This window comes from Morone saxatilis, unplaced genomic scaffold, assembly GCF_004916995.1.
Source record: "Morone saxatilis isolate NCDOM2014 unplaced genomic scaffold, NCSU_SB_2.0 Contig11, whole genome shotgun sequence".
Taxonomy (NCBI): Eukaryota; Metazoa; Chordata; class Actinopteri; family Moronidae; genus Morone; species Morone saxatilis.
The window spans coordinates 5,268,689-5,277,905 of record NW_023339663.1 but is presented as its reverse complement, the minus strand read 5'-3'; the positions used below and the strand labels follow the sequence as shown (position 1 = coordinate 5,277,905).

The following is a 9,217-nucleotide window of genomic DNA, read 5'->3' as shown; positions in this document are numbered from 1 at the left end:
GGAAAAAGCGGTGGCCACAAAATTCACGAAAACCCCAAAGGGCCTTAACTCAAGACAGTGTTTGGTTTGTCCGTTCTGGGCATTGACACATAAACGATGGACGTTGCATGTCCACTTCCTCCGACTGTACAAAAATTAAGCCAAAATATACCGACTTAATTGCCATCTCAGCTGTCAATCATAAGATGAAACCCTTTTTAATAGCTTCAAATAACCAATTAAAACCAAAGCTATTGGCTTCACTTTTGGAGAGCTATCATGTCATCCGTCCCTATATATGTTGATGTTATATATGTTCATTTTAAAGGTACCATATCATGGCTGACAGAAGGAGGTACACAATTATACTTTTAACAAGCTTAAGGTACAGTCAAATGTTACAGTTATTCAGTGATTGCAAAATCTTGATTCAAATAGAGAGTTGGGTTTATTGAAATAATATAATAATAGGCTACTAGTAAATTTCCATTAAATTCTTGGTCTGTGTAGCCTGGGAATAATTTCATGAGCAAAGAACTAGGACAGCACTTCCATTCAACTTTTTAAATTTTGCCACACTGACATTTCAGGCAAGACGCCCTTCGTCAGCATGTATTGGCAAGTTCACAACGGATCTATTTGAGTGATTTTGTTCATTTAATCAAGTCAGTATAGCAGAATGAAATGCTTCCACTAGCCATTACCATTACTTCTAATTTTATTTTATTAAAGTATGATCACTGTTTTATTGTCTTTTTTTCTCATTATTTGCATTCCACCATGGGGACTCGTTTTCCTATTATTTAACTTTATTTTTGTGTGGGGCCCTCCCTTATGGAGCCCTTGCAGAGTTGGTGAGTGCAACCCGTTTTTTCCCCTGCAGTCTGCTGTGGCATGCTCCGTTGCCAAGTGAACTTGTATTTAGCACTGCTGAAGCATTTACTTGTTAAGAACAAATCAGTTCTAGCTGAACAATAAAATGAAAAGGTACTGAAAATTGTTACAAGATCTAAACTAATTGTTATTTAAATCTGGCTGGGGTAAATGAAGAAGCAGCACTCGCACCTCCATCATTACCACCACCGAGGTGCCCTTGAGCAAGGCCCATAACCCTAAATGTAATTAAGGCGTTCTTGCAAAAGAGTCTGTTGTACCAGGACATAAAGGTATATTTTCTGTCACTAGGGGTATAGGAATGTGCTTTTAGAGGCAAAGAAAAGAAGGTACAAAAATGTACCATGTTCAAATGTACAGTGCTTGTACCCTGCTAGGGGTAGCGACAAAGCATTTGTACTCTTTCAGGTCCAATTTTTGTAGATGCAGCAAGCATCAGTTATATCAGAACTGGAAAGTATTTCTTAATCGAAAGAAGAGTTTGACTACCTTATACGTTATATCTTTATTTCTACCTATCTATCTCTTTCTATCTACTGTATCTCTTTCTTTCGATCTTACTGTCTATCTCTATAAACCTTTCTTGCTCTCCTATCTATCTGTCTATGTCTATCTCTATACTTCCTTGATACAGGCAGTAAAAATGTGACATGAGGTCTAATCCTTCACCAAAGCACACTGAACATGATGTGGAGGGACACATTCACTTCAAAGTGAAAAGTGAAAGTGTGTGTGAAACACCTGTGCCTTTTTTTATGAGAATCTTTATCTTGTTATTCCTCTTCCCAGGGTGCTTCCATGTCCAAAGACACCAATCTCTTTCATGTGTAACTGGATTCAAAACTTGCATCCTGGAGCCCCTCATAAAAAATTGTAAGGTTAAATAAACACAGAGCTATCTGTAAAACTCCAAATCACATAGGGTGCGCCATATTTTTGATTTGAGATTGTTAAGTCTGTTTTCTGTGACCCAGGCCATAAAATTAAATGCTAACACATTAATTTTATTTGTATCAGTTAAGTGGAGCTTTTGAGATACTTGCTGGTAATAGAATGAATCATATAAAGAGGCTGCAGAGTCACACGCTGGTGAGTGTTAACTTATAAATGCAAATATCTCAATCTCTAAATGTGCTGAGCTCTCAGAATTGCCAAAGCATTGGTCTATTATTTACTCAGAATAAATCATGTGAGCTGTCTTCCCTGCCCAGGAGAATCACAGTAGCATCTCTGCCTTGTTGTTCCTGATGGTTTAAATCCTGCAAGGGTGGGAGCTGCATTTAAATTTTTGTTATAAACAAAACAAAATACAGTGACACGATATATAAGCATGGTGCAGTTTAACAGCTCAACCCTTTCCAAATATTCAAGTAATATATCACTATGAGTCATCGTCGTTGTGAGAATGATGACAAAACTGTTTAATTTCAAGCTGTCTGTCCCAAGGATAGACATGTTAATATGTGTACAAGTGTTTTGACCCCATGTTCTGCTAGGTTTATTATTAATTTGTTATTTATGACTAACAGACAAATGTACAAGTCCAATATTTAATCTTCTTCTAGCTCAGTTTTGGTCTGCACAGAATCCTGAGAAAAAAATATCTGGCTGCTAAATGCTCTGCTATGTTCACCAGCAAGTTGCTAACTTTGTTTTGTCTTTCTGGTCTGTTTTGGTGCTGTTTTGGCAGGTATTGTTCGTTGGGTTTAGCATAGTTGGAAACAGATGCCTGCCTTGGCCGGAAACAACCCTATTGAGAGCAGTAAAGCTGTGCGCTGTAAAACAAAAACCATGAGCTGGAAGATTTCAAAATACTCTGTAGACCTGAGGGGAACTGCAGAGTTGGTTCAAAATTATCCGCGGGTTCATTAATATGACCAACACTTTAAACGTTACACAAAGAAATTTGAAGTATTATTAATATTTAGAGTTATTAGTTCAGCTATAAATAGAGTAGCATCTGTTTCTGAACTCACAGAAAAGCATACAATCCCTAAGTCATTGTTATTAATGTATATTACCCAAAATGGAATTTACTCTTCTTTTCATTTTTTTCTGACTTAGAAACATTTTCTTCCCTAAATTAACAGGCTACAGTACATGCATTTTGTTCATGTCTGCTTCTTATTAGCAATTTTATTTGATGCAGAGAAGTTTTTCAAAAATTGATGTTTTGCTCCTTCATTTTCAAACAGTGTCAATATCTTTGAATTAAAACTGAAGCTGCACCATCCAGTTCTGCATCTAAAGACATAATTCCAAAAGTATGGCTTAACAGCCTTTAAGGGTTTCTCATTAACCAACTTCAAATACACAATGTATATGACCTAATGTATGAGCGCATCTTGAATTGGAAATATGGAGCTTATCGACCAATGACATGCAGAGTTTAGAAATATTTTTTCTTATATGGATACAATTTTTTGAGACTGCTTTATGATCCAAGTCTTTATCAATGCCACTATATATACTGTTCTACTATAGTATTCATTAGGTGGAAAGGCCAGACAACAATACATTTTTAACATAATCGGTATTGCTTTTATTGCTTAATTGCAGTTAGGCAGCAATTCAGTTACATTTAAAAACTTTGTTAAACAGTCGATTTATGTTTGTGTATCAGTGATTTGGATTAAATGACATGACTCTTGTCTCTTGAGATTGGGATTCAAGCTATTGATTAATTAAGTGAAAAACAGTATTCTTTCTTTTTATATATTTATAGTTATATGGATTAAACAAAGCGTGGATGCAAAGTATCTGCATTGATGATTTTTAGTAATCGAGTTACTCAAGGAATTGTTTCAGCCCTACTGGCATTATAGGACCTGCTAGTCTCAATAACAGTATTGATAAGCTCGGACATTATTGATTTTCTGGTTTTGAGAAATTTTGAAACCAGGTCCTAATAGAACCAGATCTTGATCTTCATCCCTAGGTAGATGAAAGAGAGTCACAACTTTGATATGAGTTTGTGTTTAGAAGTTGTCAGTATACTGATGTCTTCTTTTCATCCTTTATCATTGCACAGTAGTTGCCAAATGCTTAGTAAGGACAACAATTGTTACTGAGAAACACAGAATACAAAACATTGGTTTACTTTTAGCAAAGAATAGATCTGTTTTGTATGTACAGTCTGTGCCAATAACTCAATGTGCCATCAATCCTGTGAGAGAACAGCACAACTGCTCCACATTACATAAAAGCAGATAAAACATGTGACATGACAGCACAGGGTGATGGTAGATGTACAAAAGTGTCCAGACATCCTCAGCATACATCTGTATGTGCACTTGCAGCAGGAGCACATCAGCATCACAGACCTGCTACGTCTCCTTCCCCGTTTAAACAGATTGCCCTATTTGTGAAGTGTGTCTGATTGGCTGAAGCATGTGAGCTGAGGCAGACCAGTGACTGGCTGGCAGCCAAAACTTACTGACTGAAGTATATATTTTATTTCAATCATTTCAGTCAGGGTAATCTGATTTATTCAATACAGATACTGAATGAAGTAGAACAGCATAGTAAAACATTTGTATTATTTAAAGCTGTTTCCTTATGCTCCCTGTGCACATAACTAATTGTATTGCAGAGTATATCACTGAAGCTGGGAGCGCACCACATTTCCCAAAACAATGCATTATCAAAGCAGCCAAATTTCAAACATTCATATGTGTAGAAACTCTGCTTTGATTTTCTATTTCTGATCACTGGATGAGGCCTGAGCCATTTTAATATTACATGGCATTTGACTACATATATGTCATCTCTTTGCTATTTCCTCATAGGACAGAAAAACTAATAAATGTCTTAGGGATGCAAATAAGGAAGAGACAATAGTGCATTAAAGATGGGGAGGGTCATGTGACCAACACTGCTACCCAAAATGTCAGTGGATATACATCTTCCCTTTTTCTCATATCAGACACACCCCTTATCTTGTAAACAAATCTCCCCATGCACTTCCACAATCTTACCATCTCCAGTCTAATAAATACTGTTAACATAACTAGTGCTTTGTAATCCTCAATTGTTTTGCATATAAAATAAAAAAAAACAGAAACTGCCCATCATAGATCACAATGACATCTACCTCAGAATCATATATTAAATATAGCTGTATCAATATGTAGAAACCACTTACATTAAATTTAGACTTGCTTCAGATTATTTAGAACATGTATTCTAACTGATGTTATTTAAGACGAGTGTGATCAGCAGAAGATGTTGATGGTATGCTGCTCCATTCAAAAAGCCCTGTAGAATTAATTACATGGGGCCATTCACCTTGAAATCAGTCATTACAGAAAATCCTCCCAAATCCAGGGTATTATATTTTATCTGCATGAGGTTCAGGTTTCTTGATGTTTCCATTAAATCCTGATGCAATAATGAAATGTAATAACAGAGCTGAAATACTGAAGTGAACATCCTTCATCCAAATGATGATGTGCAGCAACAGCATAAATTTGACAAAGGGAAAATAGGTGATGAAATCATGCTCTTGAGGAAAAGATGCGCAACAGAAAAAATTACATCTCTAATGCCACGTGTCGCTCTCCTTTACTGGATTGTCTTAACCTTGAATTTGACGCAGGGGTCCTGAGCTATCAGATGTTTCCTCTGAGGACGTCAGTGTCTGGTTCAAAAAGGTTGCAAGACATTTTTTCAATGTTCCGGATAAAGAGCAAAAATAGCCACATATGTATAGCAGGCAGTAGTAGCTTCATCAGCAGCAGTAGCAAACTGAACAGCAGCAGAGATCTGATAAGTTTCCTTTCCAATTTAAATGGACTGCTGAATTTGCTAAGTGTTTGTGATTGGTGAAGTGAACAAACACACAGCTGAGTCAGGCCAGTGGCTGCCTGCCAGTGAGTTTCCTGACTTCACTAAGCCTGTAATACTTTTTTCTTAGTGACCTATACCCATTCATACAATCATGTTTAAACTCTAAAAATTCCACTATTGTCTTTCCAAACTTTTTGAGATTCAGAAAAGAAATACTATACTAGGAAATACCTACTAGAAAATACTTCTGGGTTTACAAAATTCAACCATTCTTAATCATTTAAAATTCTATTAGTGAAAGCAATGACAATTACAATGGTCTTATCAGTCCAAAATGCCAAAATAGATAGAATGACTTTGAACCAACTAAACTGCACAACTGGTTTGACCATTCTTGAAATCCCACACATATAATGAAGCATGCACAATATAAAACATGAGGCACAATACACTTTTAATATTTCAGACATATGGTAGTATTGTAGTTTAATGACAATGAAATAATCATGAGTTGCAGCCCTACTCTACATGTCTGAGGTTCTTATAAAATACTGTAGACTAGAAGAAAGAAAAGAGAAAGCACTGTATATTATGAAGATACATCAACAATAGGTGCTGTTAAATCAAGCTCTGCCCTATGAGACTATGTAGTCTCAGAGAATAAAATTTATTTTTTAAGGATATTTATTATGGATATTTATTATTGTTTTGATGTTATTAGTATTGTTTTCTCCAAATAATAGCACATTTGTTCTGGACTTAGACAACCTAAATTCATTTTGCAGTCAGTAAAGATACAGGATCAGTTCATGCGTATTACTGTAATAGCAACCATACAACCTTCTTTACAGTGTTGTTAACATGTAATTTCATGTCTTCTTAGTGGAATAGTTTTCACCACACGGATTAAGAGCACAAAGCTTGATCCTCCACCTCACAAAACAAACAAAAGCCGAGCACAAGTTAAAGCAGCTTTCTAAAAACGGTTATCACACCAAATGAAACGTATTCCAATATACAATGCAAGCATTCCCAAAGCCAATTTTCACCAGATGAGAATGTAAATCGCACATAAAGGGAAGCTGCTGTTTACCCATACAAAATCTTAAAATGTATCATGTGCTACAAAAGCAGCTTGTGCTTACAAAGTTTATCCAAGGCACGCTAAAATGATCTGGCCTAATCTCAGTTCTTGGACATAGCTTCAAAGACCCGATGTATGATTCAAAGATTTTATCACTAGCATTTTTTACTCTCACTAACTCAACGCTCTGAGAAAATCCTAATTAAAAATATCTTTGAAGCATGAAGAGATGATTTCTAGACAACAATTAACTAAAAGTTCAGGGGTAAACATGTTAATTTAGGTTCAACATCTGATGTTTTGGGAAGCCATGCCATGCTCAATGTATAAAATATAGTGAAAATGCAAAAAAAGCGAAACACTGAAACATAATGTTTTGTACAAAGTGTTTATCAGAAATTAGACTCCATAAACACAAGTATTGTTTGAGTAAGCATATCTCACTGCCTTATCAATAGACAAATAATAATAGAATAATGTTTGCAATTTCCTGGTCTGTTGGCAATTGTTCTGCAGCTTTAGTATCCATTTCATTCTGTCACTCTGCAGTAATTACAGTGTGATTACAGGTTCAGTCTGTAACCCTTCCCCTTTAAACATAAATAACTTTCCAGGATGAAAGTAGGGGCATGGATGAATGTTCCTCTCACTGATTTACTTCAACTTTTATAGCCTCTGAAGGGAATTGAAGACAGTGACCTCCAGTGATCCACCTGTGTTCAAGAAAATTCTAGTAGCTATTTACTCCCTTAAGACCTTGAAGTCTACTTGCCTTGATAACAGTTCTGCAGAGGCAATCAGGCAGACAAAGAAGCACTGGACGAGAACACATATCAGTATTAAAGAGAGTAAGATATTATCATCTATAAGCACAAAGCCAACCAGTCATGTTTTATCACCATTTAGATCATATCCTTTGCTGTTGCTAAGAAAATTTTGGCTCAATGTAGACTGACCGACAACTTCAATCAGGACCTCTTCATAGCCTTTGTACACTTTCCAGCTCCTGAAGTGTTATAATCAGACTTGGCTGCATAAATGTGCCATCATCATCTCAGAGTTTGAATATGTGATGATGGCTTGGATAAGCTTAGCTGGTGAAATGTCAGGAATGTTCAGCTGCAGGGTTTCTAGAAGGAAAGAGATCTGTAATTCCCAGCACCAATTTCCTGTGTCTCAATAGGAACTCAAAAATAACCTTAGTGTTGGATACTTCAGGGTTGATGAAAAGCTCTTCAACATCAAGAGCTTCCAAACACCAAATTGTTTTTGGGGACTGTTGATGTGCAACTGTGATCAATTCAAAGCTTTAATCTATAATTATTTAGACCAATAGCATTATGGGTTCAAGACAGAAGAGAGTTGACCAGAAAAGCTAAAATCTTCATCCTCAAATTAAAGGTCTAGTGTGTAACATTCAGGAGAATCTACTGACAGAAATGGAATATAATAAGCATGTTTTCATTTGCATATATAATCACATAATTATAGGAATTTTTATGTTTCTGTTACCTAAGACTGAGCCGTTTATATCTAGATGCTGCAGGACATCTTCCATGGAGTCTGCCATGTTGAACCGCCATGTTTCTACAGTAGCCCACGAGGGACAAACCAAATACTGGCTCTAGATAGAGCGCTTGTGTTAGTTTCTCCCTTCATGCTTGGAAGGGGAAGGTGAACTGAAGGAACTGTGATCTGCAACTACACTGCTAGATGGCACTAAATCCTGCACACTGGACCTTCAGTAATTCATGTAGTCAAATTCCTGTCAAAATCATAGTGTTAAGTTATTGTAACTATAGTAACGTCACAGGTTGTGGTTAGCCAGATGAGTTATGAGAAGCAGCAATGTTAAGCGGCGAATAAGCAGCTCACTGCTGAGGTGTCGGCTAATTATTAAACTTATTGCCTTAAGGTTTAAGAAAAGGTTCTTTCCATTTGTCCTTGTCCCTTCGTCTTTTTCGCATACAGTTTTCAAGCTTCATTGGATTTTGTGTCAGCACTCTAAGTTGAACAGCTTTGGCTGCTTGAGGATGCATAACTGTTTTATTCCCATAACAGTGGACTTGGATATTTCAAACGGGGATAAACAATGTTCTGAGATCCTGGTGTACTTGATGCCCTAGAGAACCCCCTTTTCACACTAACCTGTGTTGCACAAGCATTTGTCTGACTCTATACACCCGGTTGCCAGTTAATTAGGTACACCTAGCTAAAACTAATGCAGTCTAATACAACAGCAATAAATCGTACCTACCTGTTTTTGTTGACTCTGTTTAAGAGAGCAGTTGAGTTGACTGTATGGTAATTTTAGAGGATATAGTTTGTGGTGATGTTTGTATTTGTTAGATGTGCATGTTTTGCCTCTGCTGTCTTGTGCCCTGTTCCAGGTACCACCCTCCCCTCCGACTGGTCAGGCACACCTGCAGTGGTTTAGCAATCAGGAGGATTGCTATAAAGCTGCTGCGACGG

At 36.8% G+C, this 9,217-nt stretch overlaps 1 protein-coding gene across 1 annotated transcript in view; it reads right to left on the bottom strand.

Moving 5' to 3' along the window:
* Positions 1–9,217, bottom strand: part of luzp2 (leucine zipper protein 2) — a 138,918-nt gene that overhangs the window by 24,561 nt on the left and 105,140 nt on the right. The window lies entirely within an intron of this gene.